This window comes from Pangasianodon hypophthalmus, chromosome 19 (assembly GCF_027358585.1).
Source record: "Pangasianodon hypophthalmus isolate fPanHyp1 chromosome 19, fPanHyp1.pri, whole genome shotgun sequence".
NCBI lineage: Eukaryota > Metazoa > Chordata > Actinopteri > Siluriformes > Pangasiidae > Pangasianodon > Pangasianodon hypophthalmus.
This window is the reverse complement of record NC_069728.1, coordinates 1,268,241-1,286,824: the sequence shown is the minus strand read 5'-3', so window position 1 is coordinate 1,286,824 and position 18,584 is coordinate 1,268,241. Positions and strand designations below refer to the sequence as shown.

The 18,584-nt window shown below is 42.1% G+C and overlaps 15 non-coding genes across 15 annotated transcripts; all 15 read left to right on the top strand.

The window, feature by feature from the left end:
• Positions 1 to 599: 599 nt before the first annotated feature.
• LOC128321880 (U2 spliceosomal RNA) lies at positions 600 to 785 on the top strand. Its single transcript, XR_008305399.1, has one exon. It is a non-coding gene; the product is annotated as a U2 spliceosomal RNA (small nuclear RNA).
• A 1,282-nt stretch (positions 786 to 2,067) lies between these two features.
• Positions 2,068 to 2,253, top strand: LOC128321813 (U2 spliceosomal RNA). Its single transcript, XR_008305333.1, has one exon. It is a non-coding gene; the product is annotated as a U2 spliceosomal RNA (small nuclear RNA).
• A 964-nt stretch (positions 2,254 to 3,217) lies between these two features.
• On the top strand, positions 3,218 to 3,403 carry LOC128321879 (U2 spliceosomal RNA). The gene has a single exon (XR_008305398.1). It is a non-coding gene; the product is annotated as a U2 spliceosomal RNA (small nuclear RNA).
• Positions 3,404 to 4,366: 963 nt separating this feature from the next.
• LOC128321878 (U2 spliceosomal RNA) lies at positions 4,367 to 4,552 on the top strand. Its single transcript, XR_008305397.1, has one exon. It is a non-coding gene; the product is annotated as a U2 spliceosomal RNA (small nuclear RNA).
• A 980-nt stretch (positions 4,553 to 5,532) lies between these two features.
• On the top strand, positions 5,533 to 5,718 carry LOC128321877 (U2 spliceosomal RNA). The gene has a single exon (XR_008305396.1). It is a non-coding gene; the product is annotated as a U2 spliceosomal RNA (small nuclear RNA).
• A 981-nt stretch (positions 5,719 to 6,699) lies between these two features.
• On the top strand, positions 6,700 to 6,885 carry LOC128321867 (U2 spliceosomal RNA). The gene has a single exon (XR_008305386.1). It is a non-coding gene; the product is annotated as a U2 spliceosomal RNA (small nuclear RNA).
• A 964-nt stretch (positions 6,886 to 7,849) lies between these two features.
• On the top strand, positions 7,850 to 8,035 carry LOC128321875 (U2 spliceosomal RNA). The gene has a single exon (XR_008305394.1). It is a non-coding gene; the product is annotated as a U2 spliceosomal RNA (small nuclear RNA).
• A 1,288-nt stretch (positions 8,036 to 9,323) lies between these two features.
• LOC128321812 (U2 spliceosomal RNA) lies at positions 9,324 to 9,509 on the top strand. The gene has a single exon (XR_008305332.1). It is a non-coding gene; the product is annotated as a U2 spliceosomal RNA (small nuclear RNA).
• Positions 9,510 to 10,474: 965 nt separating this feature from the next.
• LOC128321874 (U2 spliceosomal RNA) lies at positions 10,475 to 10,660 on the top strand. The gene has a single exon (XR_008305393.1). It is a non-coding gene; the product is annotated as a U2 spliceosomal RNA (small nuclear RNA).
• A 920-nt stretch (positions 10,661 to 11,580) lies between these two features.
• LOC128321811 (U2 spliceosomal RNA) lies at positions 11,581 to 11,766 on the top strand. Its single transcript, XR_008305331.1, has one exon. It is a non-coding gene; the product is annotated as a U2 spliceosomal RNA (small nuclear RNA).
• A 964-nt stretch (positions 11,767 to 12,730) lies between these two features.
• Positions 12,731 to 12,916, top strand: LOC128321873 (U2 spliceosomal RNA). The gene has a single exon (XR_008305392.1). It is a non-coding gene; the product is annotated as a U2 spliceosomal RNA (small nuclear RNA).
• Positions 12,917 to 14,198: 1,282 nt separating this feature from the next.
• On the top strand, positions 14,199 to 14,384 carry LOC128321810 (U2 spliceosomal RNA). Its single transcript, XR_008305330.1, has one exon. It is a non-coding gene; the product is annotated as a U2 spliceosomal RNA (small nuclear RNA).
• Positions 14,385 to 15,348: 964 nt separating this feature from the next.
• On the top strand, positions 15,349 to 15,534 carry LOC128321872 (U2 spliceosomal RNA). Its single transcript, XR_008305391.1, has one exon. It is a non-coding gene; the product is annotated as a U2 spliceosomal RNA (small nuclear RNA).
• Positions 15,535 to 16,497: 963 nt separating this feature from the next.
• LOC128321871 (U2 spliceosomal RNA) lies at positions 16,498 to 16,683 on the top strand. The gene has a single exon (XR_008305390.1). It is a non-coding gene; the product is annotated as a U2 spliceosomal RNA (small nuclear RNA).
• Positions 16,684 to 17,663: 980 nt separating this feature from the next.
• LOC128321870 (U2 spliceosomal RNA) lies at positions 17,664 to 17,849 on the top strand. Its single transcript, XR_008305389.1, has one exon. It is a non-coding gene; the product is annotated as a U2 spliceosomal RNA (small nuclear RNA).
• Positions 17,850 to 18,584: the final 735 nt, after the last annotated feature.

Sequence of the window (18,584 nt, the reverse complement as noted above, 5' to 3'; positions counted from 1 at the left end):
ATAGCCCATTGCATAAACACTAACTAACTGAGTGACTGACTGACTGGCTGACTGACTAAGTGAGTGGATGGGTGGATGATGGCTATCTCTATAAGTGATTGGGAACTAGTAATCTGGCTCAGTGTAAGGTGACTTGAGCAACCCCACCCCCAGCCCCACCCTGATATCTTTTATAGATCCCACAGAAGAAAAAGAACAGAGTGCCATATGATACTTTAAAAAAAAAAAAAAAAAAGAAGAGATATAATTTGTAAATGTTCCAGCTGTGCTTAGTGAGAAAGGTGGGAGAATAACAGGTTTTAATACAATCTAGAGCCCATTGCTAAATCTAATCAAATCCTACACCTATAGCGACTGCTCTGCCTGTTTCCAATAGCTATCAAGGTGACAAAAGACATTGCCCAGTATCTGTTGGGGGTGGAGTCTGCCTACCACTCTGGAGTCACCGCTTTACTGTGGGGTGTTCTTCAGGCCAGAGGAAAATGCTGGTTGGGTAGACTATGATCCTGCCCCACACTGCTTGTCAGTAGGTGGCAGTAATGTAGCTAAAAGTTGTATGGCATCTGCCATTAAACACCAAGAAGAAGAAAATGCTGGTTGTTGCTTCTCGGCCTTTTGGCTACGATCAGTTGTCCTATCTGTTCTTGTGTTTATTGAATGTCTGATACATTCTCTCCTCGAGGACTCTATATTAAATGGATTTTTAGAGCTGAGAGAGGGGCTGGCTCCATCCACTCCACACATCAACCTGGTATTACAGTACCTCCACGGATGGTGCACCTTCTCAAAATGTTGAAAGAAAGAAGTTGTTTTATTTTCTCTTCTTTCACAAAGACCACAACCATAAGAGTGGCTAGAAAGAAGTAAGGGAAGCAACTCCAACCCCACAGACAGCTTTAGGATGGCTTAAACACTGAGTGAGTGAGTGAGTGAGTGATGGCTATCTCTATAAGTGATTGGGAACTAGTAATCTGGCTCAGTGTAAGGTGACTTGAGCAACCCCATCCCCACCCTGATATCTTTTATAGATCCCACAGAAGAAAAAAGAGCACAGTGCCATATGGTACTTAAAAAAAGGGAACAGATGTAATTTGTAAATGTTTCAGCTGTGCTTAGTGAGAAAGGAGGGAGAATAACAGGTTTTAATACAAACTATAGCCCATTGCATAAACACTAACTAACTGAGTGACTGACTGACTGGCTGACTGACTAAGTGAGGGGATGGGTGTATGATGGCTATCTCTATAAGTGATTGGGAACTAGTAATCTGGCTCAGTGTAAGGTGACTTGAGCAACCCCACCCCCAGCCCCACCCCCACCCCCACCCCCACCCTGATATCTTTTATAGGTCCCACAGAAGAAAAAAGAGCACAGTGCCATATGGTACTTAAAAAAAGGGAACAGATGTAATTTGTAAATGTTGCAGCTGTGCTTAGTGAGAAAGGAGGAAGAATAACAGGTTTTAATACAAACTATAGCCCATTGCATAAACACTAACTAACTGAGTGACTGAGTGACTGGCTGACTGACTAAGTGAGTGGATGGGTGGATGATGGCTATCTCTATAAGTGATTGGGAACTAGTAATCTGGCTCAGTGTAAGGTGACTTGAGCAACCCCACCCCCACCCTGATATCTTTTATAGGTCCCACAGAAGAAAAAGAACAGAGTGCCATATGATACTTTAAAAAAAAAAAAAAAAAAGAAGAGATATAATTTGTAAATGTTCCAGCTGTGCTTAGTGAGAAAGGTGGGAGAATAACAGGTTTTAATACAATCTAGAGCCCATTGCTAAATCTAATCAAATCCTACACCTATAGCTACTGCTCTGCCTGTTTCCAATAGCTATCAAGGTGACAAAAGAGATTGCCCAGTATCTGTTGGGGGTGGAGTCTGCCTACCACTCTGGAGTCACCGCTTTACCGTGGAGTGTTCTTCAGGCCAGAGGAAAATGCTGGTTGGGAAGACTATGATCCTGCCCCACACTGCTTGTCAGTAGGTGGCAGTAATGTAGCTAAAAGTTGTATGGCATCTGCCATTAAACACCAAGAAGAAGAAAATGCTGGTTGTTGCTTCTCAGCCTTTTGGCTACGATCAGTTGTCCTATCTGTTCTTGTGTTTATTGTATGTCTGATACATTCTCTACTCGAGGACTCTATATTAAATGGCTTTTTAGAGCTGAGAGAGGGGCTTACTCCATCCACTCCACACATCAACCTGGTATTACAGTACCTCCACGAATGGTGCACCTTCTCAAAATGTTGAAAGAAAGAAGTTGTTTTATTTTCTCTTCTTTCACAAAGACCACAACCATAAGAGTGGCTAGAAAGAAGTAAGGGAAGCAACTCCAACCCCACAGACAGCTTTAGGATGGCTTAAACACTGAGTGAGTGAGAGAGTGATGGCTATCTCTATAAGTGATTGGGAACTAGTAATCTGGCTCAGTGTAAGGTGACTTGAGCAACCCCATCCCCACCCTGATATCTTTTATAGCTCCCACAGAAGAAAAAAGAGCACAGTGCCATATGGTACTTAAAAAAAGGGAACAGATGTAATTTGTAAATGTTGCAGCTGTGCTTAGTGAGAAAGGAGGGAGAATAACAGGTTTTAATACAAACTATAGCCCATTGCATAAACACTAACTAACTGAGTGACTGACTGACTGGCTGACTGACTAAGTGAGTGGATGGGTGGATGATGGCTATCTCTATAAGTGATTGGGAACTAGTAATCTGGCTCAGTGTAAGGTGACTTGAGCAACCCCACCCCCAGCCCCACCCTGATATCTTTTATAGATCCCACAGAAGAAAAAGAACAGAGTGCCATATGATACTTTAAAAAAAAAAAAAAAAAAGAAGAGATATAATTTGTAAATGTTCCAGCTGTGCTTAGTGAGAAAGGTGGGAGAATAACAGGTTTTAATACAATCTAGAGCCCATTGCTAAATCTAATCAAATCCTACACCTATAGCGACTGCTCTGCCTGTTTCCAATAGCTATCAAGGTGACAAAAGACATTGCCCAGTATCTGTTGGGGGTGGAGTCTGCCTACCACTCTGGAGTCACCGCTTTACTGTGGGGTGTTCTTCAGGCCAGAGGAAAATGCTGGTTGGGTAGACTATGATCCTGCCCCACACTGCTTGTCAGTAGGTGGCAGTAATGTAGCTAAAAGTTGTATGGCATCTGCCATTAAACACCAAGAAGAAGAAAATGCTGGTTGTTGCTTCTCGGCCTTTTGGCTACGATCAGTTGTCCTATCTGTTCTTGTGTTTATTGAATGTCTGATACATTCTCTCCTCGAGGACTCTATATTAAATGGATTTTTAGAGCTGAGAGAGGGGCTGGCTCCATCCACTCCACACATCAACCTGGTATTACAGTACCTCCACGGATGGTGCACCTTCTCAAAATGTTGAAAGAAAGAAGTTGTTTTATTTTCTCTTCTTTCACAAAGACCACAACCATAAGAGTGGCTAGAAAGAAGTAAGGGAAGCAACTCCAACCCCACAGACAGCTTTAGGATGGCTTAAACACTGAGTGAGTGAGTGAGTGAGTGATGGCTATCTCTATAAGTGATTGGGAACTAGTAATCTGGCTCAGTGTAAGGTGACTTGAGCAACCCCATCCCCACCCTGATATCTTTTATAGATCCCACAGAAGAAAAAAGAGCACAGTGCCATATGGTACTTAAAAAAAGGGAACAGATGTAATTTGTAAATGTTTCAGCTGTGCTTAGTGAGAAAGGAGGGAGAATAACAGGTTTTAATACAAACTATAGCCCATTGCATAAACACTAACTAACTGAGTGACTGACTGACTGGCTGACTGACTAAGTGAGTGGATGGGTGTATGATGGCTATCTCTATAAGTGATTGGGAACTAGTAATCTGGCTCAGTGTAAGGTGACTTGAGCAACCCCACCCCCACCCTGATATCTTTTATAGGTCCCACAGAAGAAAAAGAACAGAGTGCCATATGATACTTTAAAAAAAAAAAAAAAAAAAGAAGAGATATAATTTGTAAATGTTCCAGCTGTGCTTAGTGAGAAAGGTGGGAGAATAACAGGTTTTAATACAATCTAGAGCCCATTGCTAAATCTAATCAAATCCTACACCTATAGCGACTGCTCTGCCTGTTTCCAATAGCTATCAAGGTGACAAAAGAGATTGCCCAGTATCTGTTGGGGGTGGAGTCTGCCTACCACTCTGGAGTCACCGCTTTACTGTGGGGTGTTCTTCAGGCCAGAGGAAAATGCTGGTTGGGTAGACTATGATCCTGCCCCACACTGCTTGTCAGTAGGTGGCAGTAATGTAGCTAAAAGTTGTATGGCATCTGCCATTAAACACCAAGAAGAAGAAAATGCTGGTTGTTGCTTCTCGGCCTTTTGGCTACGATCAGTTGTCCTATCTGTTCTTGTGTTTATTGAATGTCTGATACATTCTCTCCTCGAGGACTCTATATTAAATGGATTTTTAGAGCTGAGAGAGGGGCTGGCTCCATCCACTCCACACATCAACCTGGTATTACAGTACCTCCACGGATGGTGCACCTTCTCAAAATGTTGAAAGAAAGAAGTTGTTTTATTTTCTCTTCTTTCACAAAGACCACAACCATAAGAGTGGCTAGAAAGAAGTAAGGGAAGCAACTCCAACCCCACAGACAGCTTTAGGATGGCTTAAACACTGAGTGAGTGAGTGAGTGAGTGATGGCTATCTCTATAAGTGATTGGGAACTAGTAATTTGGCTCAGTGTAAGGTGACTTGAGCAACCCCATCCCCACCCTGATATCTTTTATAGATCCCACAGAAGAAAAAAGAGCACAGTGCCATATGGTACTTAAAAAAAGGGAACAGATGTAATTTGTAAATGTTTCAGCTGTGCTTAGTGAGAAAGGAGGGAGAATAACAGGTTTTAATACAAACTATAGCCCATTGCATAAACACTAACTAACTGAGTGACTGACTGACTGGCTGACTGACTAAGTGAGTGGATGGGTGTATGATGGCTATCTCTATAAGTGATTGGGAACTAGTAATCTGGCTCAGTGTAAGGTGACTTGAGTAACCCCACCCCCACCCCCACCCTGATATCTTTTATAGATCCCACAGAAGAAAAAGAACAGAGTGCCATATGATACTTTAAAAAAAAAAAAAAAAAAAAAAAAAAAAAAGAAGAGATATAATTTGTAAATGTTCCAGCTGTGCTTAGTGAGAAAGGTGGGAGAATAACAGGTTTTAATACAATCTAGAGCCCATTGCTAAATCTAATCAAATCCTACACCTATAGCTACTGCTCTGCCTGTTTCCAATAGCTATCAAGGTGACAAAAGACATTGCCCAGTATCTGTTGGGGGTGGAGTCTGCCTACCACTCTGGAGTCACCGCTTTACTGTGGGGTGTTCTTCAGGCCAGAGGAAAATGCTGGTTGGGTAGACTATGATCCTGCCCCACACTGCTTGTCAGTAGGTGGCAGTAATGTAGCTAAAAGTTGTATGGCATCTGCCATTAAACACCAAGAAGAAGAAAATGCTGGTTGTTGCTTCTCGGCCTTTTGGCTACGATCAGTTGTCCTATCTGTTCTTGTGTTTATTGAATGTCTGATACATTCTCTCCTCGAGGACTCTATATTAAATGGATTTTTAGAGCTGAGAGAGGGGCTGGCTCCATCCACTCCACACATCAACCTGGTATTACAGTACCTCCACGGATGGTGCACCTTCTCAAAATGTTGAAAGAAAGAAGTTGTTTTATTTTCTCTTCTTTCACAAAGACCACAACCATAAGAGTGGCTAGAAAGAAGTAAGGGAAGCAACTCCAACCCCACAGACAGCTTTAGGATGGCTTAAACACTGAGTGAGTGAGTGAGTGAGTGATGGCTATCTCTATAAGTGATTGGGAACTAGTAATCTGGCTCAGTGTAAGGTGACTTGAGCAACCCCATCCCCACCCTGATATCTTTTATAGATCCCACAGAAGAAAAAAGAGCACAGTGCCATATGGTACTTAAAAAAAGGGAACAGATGTAATTTGTAAATGTTTCAGCTGTGCTTAGTGAGAAAGGAGGGAGAATAACAGGTTTTAATACAAACTATAGCCCATTGCATAAACACTAACTAACTGAGTGACTGACTGACTGGCTGACTGACTAAGTGAGTGGATGGGTGTATGATGGCTATCTCTATAAGTGATTGGGAACTAGTAATCTGGCTCAGTGTAAGGTGACTTGAGCAACCCCACCCCCAGCCCCACCCTGATATCTTTTATAGATCCCACAGAAGAAAAAGAACAGAGTGCCATATGATACTTTAAAAAAAAAAAAAAAAAAAAAAAAAAAAAAAGAAGAGATATAATTTGTAAATGTTCCAGCTGTGCTTAGTGAGAAAGGTGGGAGAATAACAGGTTTTAATACAATCTAGAGCCCATTGCTAAATCTAATCAAATCCTACACCTATAGCGACTGCTCTGCCTGTTTCCAATAGCTATCAAGGTGACAAAAGACATTGCCCAGTATCTGTTGGGGGTGGAGTCTGCCTACCACTCTGGAGTCACCGCTTTACTGTGGGGTGTTCTTCAGGCCAGAGGAACATGCTGGTTGGGTAGACTATGATCCTGCCCCACACTGCTTGTCAGTAGGTGGCAGTAATGTAGCTAAAAGTTGTATGGCATCTGCCATTAAACACCAAGAAGAAGAAAATGCTGGTTGTTGCTTCTCGGCCTTTTGGCTACGATCAGTTGTCCTATCTGTTCTTGTGTTTATTGAATGTCTGATACATTCTCTACTCGAGGACTCTATATTAAATGGATTTTTAGAGCTGAGAGAGGGGCTGGCTCCATCCACTCCACACATCAACCTGGTATTACAGTACCTCCACGGATGGTGCACCTTCTCAAAATGTTGAAAGAAAGAAGTTGTTTTATTTTCTCTTCTTTCACAAAGACCACAACCATAAGAGTGGCTAGAAAGAAGTAAGGGAAGCAACTCCAACCCCACAGACAGCTTTAGGATGGCTTAAACACTGAGTGAGTGAGTGAGTGATGGCTATCTCTATAAGTGATTGGGAACTAGTAATCTGGCTCAGTGTAAGGTGACTTGAGCAACCCCATCCCCACCCTGATATCTTTTATAGATCCCACAGAAGAAAAAAGAGCACAGTGCCATATGGTACTTAAAAAAAGGGAACAGATGTAATTTGTAAATGTTTCAGCTGTGCTTAGTGAGAAAGGAGGGAGAATAACAGGTTTTAATACAAACTATAGCCCATTGCATAAACACTAACTAACTGAGTGACTGACTGACTGGCTGACTGACTAAGTGAGTGGATGGGTGGATGATGGCTATCTCTATAAGTGATTGGGAACTAGTAATCTGGCTCAGTGTAAGGTGACTTGAGCAACCCCACCCCCAGCCCCACCCTGATATCTTTTATAGATCCCACAGAAGAAAAAGAACAGAGTGCCATATGATACTTTAAAAAAAAAAAAAAAAAAGAAGAGATATAATTTGTAAATGTTCCAGCTGTGCTTAGTGAGAAAGGTGGGAGAATAACAGGTTTTAATACAATCTAGAGCCCATTGCTAAATCTAATCAAATCCTACACCTATAGCGACTGCTCTGCCTGTTTCCAATAGCTATCAAGGTGACAAAAGACATTGCCCAGTATCTGTTGGGGGTGGAGTCTGCCTACCACTCTGGAGTCACCGCTTTACTGTGGGGTGTTCTTCAGGCCAGAGGAAAATGCTGGTTGGGTAGACTATGATCCTGCCCCACACTGCTTGTCAGTAGGTGGCAGTAATGTAGCTAAAAGTTGTATGGCATCTGCCATTAAACACCAAGAAGAAGAAAATGCTGGTTGTTGCTTCTCGGCCTTTTGGCTACGATCAGTTGTCCTATCTGTTCTTGTGTTTATTGAATGTCTGATACATTCTCTCCTCGAGGACTCTATATTAAATGGATTTTTAGAGCTGAGAGAGGGGCTGGCTCCATCCACTCCACACATCAACCTGGTATTACAGTACCTCCACGGATGGTGCACCTTCTCAAAATGTTGAAAGAAAGAAGTTGTTTTATTTTCTCTTCTTTCACAAAGACCACAACCATAAGAGTGGCTAGAAAGAAGTAAGGGAAGCAACTCCAACCCCACAGACAGCTTTAGGATGGCTTAAACACTGAGTGAGTGAGTGAGTGAGTGATGGCTATCTCTATAAGTGATTGGGAACTAGTAATCTGGCTCAGTGTAAGGTGACTTGAGCAACCCCATCCCCACCCTGATATCTTTTATAGATCCCACAGAAGAAAAAAGAGCACAGTGCCATATGGTACTTAAAAAAAGGGAACAGATGTAATTTGTAAATGTTTCAGCTGTGCTTAGTGAGAAAGGAGGGAGAATAACAGGTTTTAATACAAACTATAGCCCATTGCATAAACACTAACTAACTGAGTGACTGACTGACTGGCTGACTGACTAAGTGAGTGGATGGGTGTATGATGGCTATCTCTATAAGTGATTGGGAACTAGTAATCTGGCTCAGTGTAAGGTGACTTGAGCAACCCCACCCCCAGCCCCACCCCCACCCCCACCCCCACCCCCACCCTGATATCTTTTATAGGTCCCACAGAAGAAAAAAGAGCACAGTGCCATATGGTACTTAAAAAAAGGGAACAGATGTAATTTGTAAATGTTGCAGCTGTGCTTAGTGAGAAAGGAGGAAGAATAACAGGTTTTAATACAAACTATAGCCCATTGCATAAACACTAACTAACTGAGTGACTGAGTGACTGGCTGACTGACTAAGTGAGTGGATGGGTGGATGATGGCTATCTCTATAAGTGATTGGGAACTAGTAATCTGGCTCAGTGTAAGGTGACTTGAGCAACCCCACCCCCACCCTGATATCTTTTATAGGTCCCACAGAAGAAAAAGAACAGAGTGCCATATGATACTTTAAAAAAAAAAAAAAAAAAGAAGAGATATAATTTGTAAATGTTCCAGCTGTGCTTAGTGAGAAAGGTGGGAGAATAACAGGTTTTAATACAATCTAGAGCCCATTGCTAAATCTAATCAAATCCTACACCTATAGCTACTGCTCTGCCTGTTTCCAATAGCTATCAAGGTGACAAAAGAGATTGCCCAGTATCTGTTGGGGGTGGAGTCTGCCTACCACTCTGGAGTCACCGCTTTACCGTGGAGTGTTCTTCAGGCCAGAGGAAAATGCTGGTTGGGAAGACTATGATCCTGCCCCACACTGCTTGTCAGTAGGTGGCAGTAATGTAGCTAAAAGTTGTATGGCATCTGCCATTAAACACCAAGAAGAAGAAAATGCTGGTTGTTGCTTCTCAGCCTTTTGGCTACGATCAGTTGTCCTATCTGTTCTTGTGTTTATTGTATGTCTGATACATTCTCTACTCGAGGACTCTATATTAAATGGCTTTTTAGAGCTGAGAGAGGGGCTTACTCCATCCACTCCACACATCAACCTGGTATTACAGTACCTCCACGAATGGTGCACCTTCTCAAAATGTTGAAAGAAAGAAGTTGTTTTATTTTCTCTTCTTTCACAAAGACCACAACCATAAGAGTGGCTAGAAAGAAGTAAGGGAAGCAACTCCAACCCCACAGACAGCTTTAGGATGGCTTAAACACTGAGTGAGTGAGAGAGTGATGGCTATCTCTATAAGTGATTGGGAACTAGTAATCTGGCTCAGTGTAAGGTGACTTGAGCAACCCCATCCCCACCCTGATATCTTTTATAGCTCCCACAGAAGAAAAAAGAGCACAGTGCCATATGGTACTTAAAAAAAGGGAACAGATGTAATTTGTAAATGTTGCAGCTGTGCTTAGTGAGAAAGGAGGGAGAATAACAGGTTTTAATACAAACTATAGCCCATTGCATAAACACTAACTAACTGAGTGACTGACTGACTGGCTGACTGACTAAGTGAGTGGATGGGTGGATGATGGCTATCTCTATAAGTGATTGGGAACTAGTAATCTGGCTCAGTGTAAGGTGACTTGAGCAACCCCACCCCCAGCCCCACCCTGATATCTTTTATAGATCCCACAGAAGAAAAAGAACAGAGTGCCATATGATACTTTAAAAAAAAAAAAAAAAAAAGAAGAGATATAATTTGTAAATGTTCCAGCTGTGCTTAGTGAGAAAGGTGGGAGAATAACAGGTTTTAATACAATCTAGAGCCCATTGCTAAATCTAATCAAATCCTACACCTATAGCGACTGCTCTGCCTGTTTCCAATAGCTATCAAGGTGACAAAAGACATTGCCCAGTATCTGTTGGGGGTGGAGTCTGCCTACCACTCTGGAGTCACCGCTTTACTGTGGGGTGTTCTTCAGGCCAGAGGAAAATGCTGGTTGGGTAGACTATGATCCTGCCCCACATTGCTTGTCAGTAGGTGGCAGTAATGTAGCTAAAAGTTGTATGGCATCTGCCATTAAACACCAAGAAGAAGAAAATGCTGGTTGTTGCTTCTCGGCCTTTTGGCTACGATCAGTTGTCCTATCTGTTCTTGTGTTTATTGAATGTCTGATACATTCTCTCCTCGAGGACTCTATATTAAATGGATTTTTAGAGCTGAGAGAGGGGCTGGCTCCATCCACTCCACACATCAACCTGGTATTACAGTACCTCCACGGATGGTGCACCTTCTCAAAATGTTGAAAGAAAGAAGTTGTTTTATTTTCTCTTCTTTCACAAAGACCACAACCATAAGAGTGGCTAGAAAGAAGTAAGGGAAGCAACTCCAACCCCACAGACAGCTTTAGGATGGCTTAAACACTGAGTGAGTGAGTGAGTGAGTGATGGCTATCTCTATAAGTGATTGGGAACTAGTAATCTGGCTCAGTGTAAGGTGACTTGAGCAACCCCATCCCCACCCTGATATCTTTTATAGATCCCACAGAAGAAAAAAGAGCACAGTGCCATATGGTACTTAAAAAAAGGGAACAGATGTAATTTGTAAATGTTGCAGCTGTGCTTAGTGAGAAAGGAGGAAGAATAACAGGTTTTAATACAAACTATAGCCCATTGCATAAACACTAACTAACTGAGTGACTGGCTGACTGACTAAGTGAGTGGATGGGTGGATGATGGCTATCTCTATAAGTGACTTGAGCAACCCCACCCCCACCCTGATATCTTTTATAGGTCCCACAGAAGAAAAAGAACAGAGTGCCATATGATACTTTAAAAAAAAAAAAAAAAAAGAAGAGATATAATTTGTAAATGTTCCAGCTGTGCTTAGTGAGAAAGGTGGGAGAATAACAGGTTTTAATACAATCTAGAGCCCATTGCTAAATCTAATCAAATCCTACACCTATAGCTACTGCTCTGCCTGTTTCCAATAGCTATCAAGGTGACAAAAGAGATTGCCCAGTATCTGTTGGGGGTGGAGTCTGCCTACCACTCTGGAGTCACCGCTTTACCGTGGAGTGTTCTTCAGGCCAGAGGAAAATGCTGGTTGGGAAGACTATGATCCTGCCCCACACTGCTTGTCAGTAGGTGGCAGTAATGTAGCTAAAAGTTGTATGGCATCTGCCATTAAACACCAAGAAGAAGAAAATGCTGGTTGTTGCTTCTCAGCCTTTTGGCTACGATCAGTTGTCCTATCTGTTCTTGTGTTTATTGTATGTCTGATACATTCTCTACTCGAGGACTCTATATTAAATGGCTTTTTAGAGCTGAGAGAGGGGCTTACTCCATCCACTCCACACATCAACCTGGTATTACAGTACCTCCACGAATGGTGCACCTTCTCAAAATGTTGAAAGAAAGAAGTTGTTTTATTTTCTCTTCTTTCACAAAGACCACAACCATAAGAGTGGCTAGAAAGAAGTAAGGGAAGCAACTCCAACCCCACAGACAGCTTTAGGATGGCTTAAACACTGAGTGAGTGAGAGAGTGATGGCTATCTCTATAAGTGATTGGGAACTAGTAATCTGGCTCAGTGTAAGGTGACTTGAGCAACCCCATCCCCACCCTGATATCTTTTATAGCTCCCACAGAAGAAAAAAGAGCACAGTGCCATATGGTACTTAAAAAAAGGGAACAGATGTAATTTGTAAATGTTTCAGCTGTGCTTAGTGAGAAAGGAGGGAGAATAACAGGTTTTAATACAAACTATAGCCCATTGCATAAACACTAACTAACTGAGTGACTGACTGACTGGCTGACTGACTAAGTGAGTGGATGGGTGGATGATGGCTATCTCTATAAGTGATTGGGAACTAGTAATCTGGCTCAGTGTAAGGTGACTTGAGCAACCCCACCCCCAGCCCCACCCTGATATCTTTTATAGATCCCACAGAAGAAAAAGAACAGAGTGCCATATGATACTTTAAAAAAAAAAAAAAAAAAGAAGAGATATAATTTGTAAATGTTCCAGCTGTGCTTAGTGAGAAAGGTGGGAGAATAACAGGTTTTAATACAATCTAGAGCCCATTGCTAAATCTAATCAAATCCTACACCTATAGCGACTGCTCTGCCTGTTTCCAATAGCTATCAAGGTGACAAAAGACATTGCCCAGTATCTGTTGGGGGTGGAGTCTGCCTACCACTCTGGAGTCACCGCTTTACTGTGGGGTGTTCTTCAGGCCAGAGGAAAATGCTGGTTGGGTAGACTATGATCCTGCCCCACACTGCTTGTCAGTAGGTGGCAGTAATGTAGCTAAAAGTTGTATGGCATCTGCCATTAAACACCAAGAAGAAGAAAATGCTGGTTGTTGCTTCTCGGCCTTTTGGCTACGATCAGTTGTCCTATCTGTTCTTGTGTTTATTGAATGTCTGATACATTCTCTCCTCGAGGACTCTATATTAAATGGATTTTTAGAGCTGAGAGAGGGGCTGGCTCCATCCACTCCACACATCAACCTGGTATTACAGTACCTCCACGGATGGTGCACCTTCTCAAAATGTTGAAAGAAAGAAGTTGTTTTATTTTCTCTTCTTTCACAAAGACCACAACCATAAGAGTGGCTAGAAAGAAGTAAGGGAAGCAACTCCAACCCCACAGACAGCTTTAGGATGGCTTAAACACTGAGTGAGTGAGTGAGTGAGTGATGGCTATCTCTATAAGTGATTGGGAACTAGTAATCTGGCTCAGTGTAAGGTGACTTGAGCAACCCCATCCCCACCCTGATATCTTTTATAGATCCCACAGAAGAAAAAAGAGCACAGTGCCATATGGTACTTAAAAAAAGGGAACAGATGTAATTTGTAAATGTTTCAGCTGTGCTTAGTGAGAAAGGAGGGAGAATAACAGGTTTTAATACAAACTATAGCCCATTGCATAAACACTAACTAACTGAGTGACTGACTGACTGGCTGACTGACTAAGTGAGGGGATGGGTGTATGATGGCTATCTCTATAAGTGATTGGGAACTAGTAATCTGGCTCAGTGTAAGGTGACTTGAGCAACCCCACCCCCAGCCCCACCCCCACCCCCACCCCCACCCTGATATCTTTTATAGGTCCCACAGAAGAAAAAAGAGCACAGTGCCATATGGTACTTAAAAAAAGGGAACAGATGTAATTTGTAAATGTTGCAGCTGTGCTTAGTGAGAAAGGAGGAAGAATAACAGGTTTTAATACAAACTATAGCCCATTGCATAAACACTAACTAACTGAGTGACTGAGTGACTGGCTGACTGACTAAGTGAGTGGATGGGTGGATGATGGCTATCTCTATAAGTGATTGGGAACTAGTAATCTGGCTCAGTGTAAGGTGACTTGAGCAACCCCACCCCCACCCTGATATCTTTTATAGGTCCCACAGAAGAAAAAGAACAGAGTGCCATATGATACTTTAAAAAAAAAAAAAAAAAAGAAGAGATATAATTTGTAAATGTTCCAGCTGTGCTTAGTGAGAAAGGTGGGAGAATAACAGGTTTTAATACAATCTAGAGCCCATTGCTAAATCTAATCAAATCCTACACCTATAGCTACTGCTCTGCCTGTTTCCAATAGCTATCAAGGTGACAAAAGAGATTGCCCAGTATCTGTTGGGGGTGGAGTCTGCCTACCACTCTGGAGTCACCGCTTTACCGTGGAGTGTTCTTCAGGCCAGAGGAAAATGCTGGTTGGGAAGACTATGATCCTGCCCCACACTGCTTGTCAGTAGGTGGCAGTAATGTAGCTAAAAGTTGTATGGCATCTGCCATTAAACACCAAGAAGAAGAAAATGCTGGTTGTTGCTTCTCAGCCTTTTGGCTACGATCAGTTGTCCTATCTGTTCTTGTGTTTATTGTATGTCTGATACATTCTCTACTCGAGGACTCTATATTAAATGGCTTTTTAGAGCTGAGAGAGGGGCTTACTCCATCCACTCCACACATCAACCTGGTATTACAGTACCTCCACGAATGGTGCACCTTCTCAAAATGTTGAAAGAAAGAAGTTGTTTTATTTTCTCTTCTTTCACAAAGACCACAACCATAAGAGTGGCTAGAAAGAAGTAAGGGAAGCAACTCCAACCCCACAGACAGCTTTAGGATGGCTTAAACACTGAGTGAGTGAGAGAGTGATGGCTATCTCTATAAGTGATTGGGAACTAGTAATCTGGCTCAGTGTAAGGTGACTTGAGCAACCCCATCCCCACCCTGATATCTTTTATAGCTCCCACAGAAGAAAAAAGAGCACAGTGCCATATGGTACTTAAAAAAAGGGAACAGATGTAATTTGTAAATGTTGCAGCTGTGCTTAGTGAGAAAGGAGGGAGAATAACAGGTTTTAATACAAACTATAGCCCATTGCATAAACACTAACTAACTGAGTGACTGACTGACTGGCTGACTGACTAAGTGAGTGGATGGGTGGATGATGGCTATCTCTATAAGTGATTGGGAACTAGTAATCTGGCTCAGTGTAAGGTGACTTGAGCAACCCCACCCCCAGCCCCACCCTGATATCTTTTATAGATCCCACAGAAGAAAAAGAACAGAGTGCCATATGATACTTTAAAAAAAAAAAAAAAAAAGAAGAGATATAATTTGTAAATGTTCCAGCTGTGCTTAGTGAGAAAGGTGGGAGAATAACAGGTTTTAATACAATCTAGAGCCCATTGCTAAATCTAATCAAATCCTACACCTATAGCGACTGCTCTGCCTGTTTCCAATAGCTATCAAGGTGACAAAAGACATTGCCCAGTATCTGTTGGGGGTGGAGTCTGCCTACCACTCTGGAGTCACCGCTTTACTGTGGGGTGTTCTTCAGGCCAGAGGAAAATGCTGGTTGGGTAGACTATGATCCTGCCCCACACTGCTTGTCAGTAGGTGGCAGTAATGTAGCTAAAAGTTGTATGGCATCTGCCATTAAACACCAAGAAGAAGAAAATGCTGGTTGTTGCTTCTCGGCCTTTTGGCTACGATCAGTTGTCCTATCTGTTCTTGTGTTTATTGAATGTCTGATACATTCTCTCCTCGAGGACTCTATATTAAATGGATTTTTAGAGCTGAGAGAGGGGCTGGCTCCATCCACTCCACACATCAACCTGGTATTACAGTACCTCCACGGATGGTGCACCTTCTCAAAATGTTGAAAGAAAGAAGTTGTTTTATTTTCTCTTCTTTCACAAAGACCACAACCATAAGAGTGGCTAGAAAGAAGTAAGGGAAGCAACTCCAACCCCACAGACAGCTTTAGGATGGCTTAAACACTGAGTGAGTGAGTGAGTGAGTGATGGCTATCTCTATAAGTGATTGGGAACTAGTAATCTGGCTCAGTGTAAGGTGACTTGAGCAACCCCATCCCCACCCTGATATCTTTTATAGATCCCACAGAAGAAAAAAGAGCACAGTGCCATATGGTACTTAAAAAAAGGGAACAGATGTAATTTGTAAATGTTTCAGCTGTGCTTAGTGAGAAAGGAGGGAGAATAACAGGTTTTAATACAAACTATAGCCCATTGCATAAACACTAACTAACTGAGTGACTGACTGACTGGCTGACTGACTAAGTGAGTGGATGGGTGTATGATGGCTATCTCTATAAGTGATTGGGAACTAGTAATCTGGCTCAGTGTAAGGTGACTTGAGCAACCCCACCCCCACCCTGATATCTTTTATAGGTCCCACAGAAGAAAAAGAACAGAGTGCCATATGATACTTTAAAAAAAAAAAAAAAAAAAGAAGAGATATAATTTGTAAATGTTCCAGCTGTGCTTAGTGAGAAAGGTGGGAGAATAACAGGTTTTAATACAATCTAGAGCCCATTGCTAAATCTAATCAAATCCTACACCTATAGCGACTGCTCTGCCTGTTTCCAATAGCTATCAAGGTGACAAAAGAGATTGCCCAGTATCTGTTGGGGGTGGAGTCTGCCTACCACTCTGGAGTCACCGCTTTACTGTGGGGTGTTCTTCAGGCCAGAGGAAAATGCTGGTTGGGTAGACTATGATCCTGCCCCACACTGCTTGTCAGTAGGTGGCAGTAATGTAGCTAAAAGTTGTATGGCATCTGCCATTAAACACCAAGAAGAAGAAAATGCTGGTTGTTGCTTCTCGGCCTTTTGGCTACGATCAGTTGTCCTATCTGTTCTTGTGTTTATTGAATGTCTGATACATTCTCTCCTCGAGGACTCTATATTAAATGGATTTTTAGAGCTGAGAGAGGGGCTGGCTCCATCCACTCCACACATCAACCTGGTATTACAGTACCTCCACGGATGGTGCACCTTCTCAAAATGTTGAAAGAAAGAAGTTGTTTTATTTTCTCTTCTTTCACAAAGACCACAACCATAAGAGTGGCTAGAAAGAAGTAAGGGAAGCAACTCCAACCCCACAGACAGCTTTAGGATGGCTTAAACACTGAGTGAGTGAGTGAGTGAGTGATGGCTATCTCTATAAGTGATTGGGAACTAGTAATTTGGCTCAGTGTAAGGTGACTTGAGCAACCCCATCCCCACCCTGATATCTTTTATAGATCCCACAGAAGAAAAAAGAGCACAGTGCCATATGGTACTTAAAAAAAGGGAACAGATGTAATTTGTAAATGTTTCAGCTGTGCTTAGTGAGAAAGGAGGGAGAATAACAGGTTTTAATACAAACTATAGCCCATTGCATAAACACTAACTAACTGAGTGACTGACTGACTGGCTGACTGACTAAGTGAGTGGATGGGTGTATGATGGCTATCTCTATAAGTGATTGGGAACTAGTAATCTGGCTCAGTGTAAGGTGACTTGAGTAACCCCACCCCCACCCCCACCCTGATATCTTTTATAGATCCCACAGAAGAAAAAGAACAGAGTGCCATATGATACTTTAAAAAAAAAAAAAAAAAAAAAAAAAAAAAAGAAGAGATATAATTTGTAAATGTTCCAGCTGTGCTTAGTGAGAAAGGTGGGAGAATAACAGGTTTTAATACAATCTAGAGCCCATTGCTAAATCTAATCAAATCCTACACCTATAGCGACTGCTCTGCCTGTTTCCAATAGCTATCAAGGTGACAAAAGACATTGCCCAGTATCTGTTGGGGGTGGAGTCTGCCTACCACTCTGGAGTCACCGCTTTACTGTGGGGTGTTCTTCAGGCCAGAGGAAAATGCTGGTTGGGTAGACTATGATCCTGCCCCACACTGCTTGTCAGTAGGTGGCAGTAATGTAGCTAAAAGTTGTATGGCATCTGCCATTAAACACCAAGAAGAAGAAAATGCTGGTTGTTGCTTCTCGGCCTTTTGGCTACGATCAGTTGTCCTATCTGTTCTTGTGTTTATTGAATGTCTGATACATTCTCTCCTCGAGGACTCTATATTAAATGGATTTTTAGAGCTGAGAGAGGGGCTGGCTCCATCCACTCCACACATCAACCTGGTATTACAGTACCTCCACGGATGGTGCACCTTCTCAAAATGTTGAAAGAAAGAAGTTGTTTTATTTTCTCTTCTTTCACAAAGACCACAACCATAAGAGTGGCTAGAAAGAAGTAAGGGAAGCAACTCCAACCCCACAGACAGCTTTAGGATGGCTTAAACACTGAGTGAGTGAGTGAGTGAGTGATGGCTATCTCTATAAGTGATTGGGAACTAGTAATCTGGCTCAGTGTAAGGTGACTTGAGCAACCCCATCCCCACCCTGATATCTTTTATAGATCCCACAGAAGAAAAAAGAGCACAGTGCCATATGGTACTTAAAAAAAGGGAACAGATGTAATTTGTAAATGTTTCAGCTGTGCTTAGTGAGAAAGGAGGGAGAATAACAGGTTTTAATACAAACTATAGCCCATTGCATAAACACTAACTAACTGAGTGACTGACTGACTGGCTGACTGACTAAGTGAGTGGATGGGTGTATGATGGCTATCTCTATAAGTGATTGGGAACTAGTAATCTGGCTCAGTGTAAGGTGACTTGAGCAACCCCACCCCCAGCCCCACCCTGATATCTTTTATAGATCCCACAGAAGAAAAAGAACAGAGTGCCATATGATACTTTAAAAAAAAAAAAAAAAAAAAAAAAAAAAAAAGAAGAGATATAATTTGTAAATGTTCCAGCTGTGCTTAGTGAGAAAGGTGGGAGAATAACAGGTTTTAATACAATCTAGAGCCCATTGCTAAATCTAATCAAATCCTACACCTATAGCG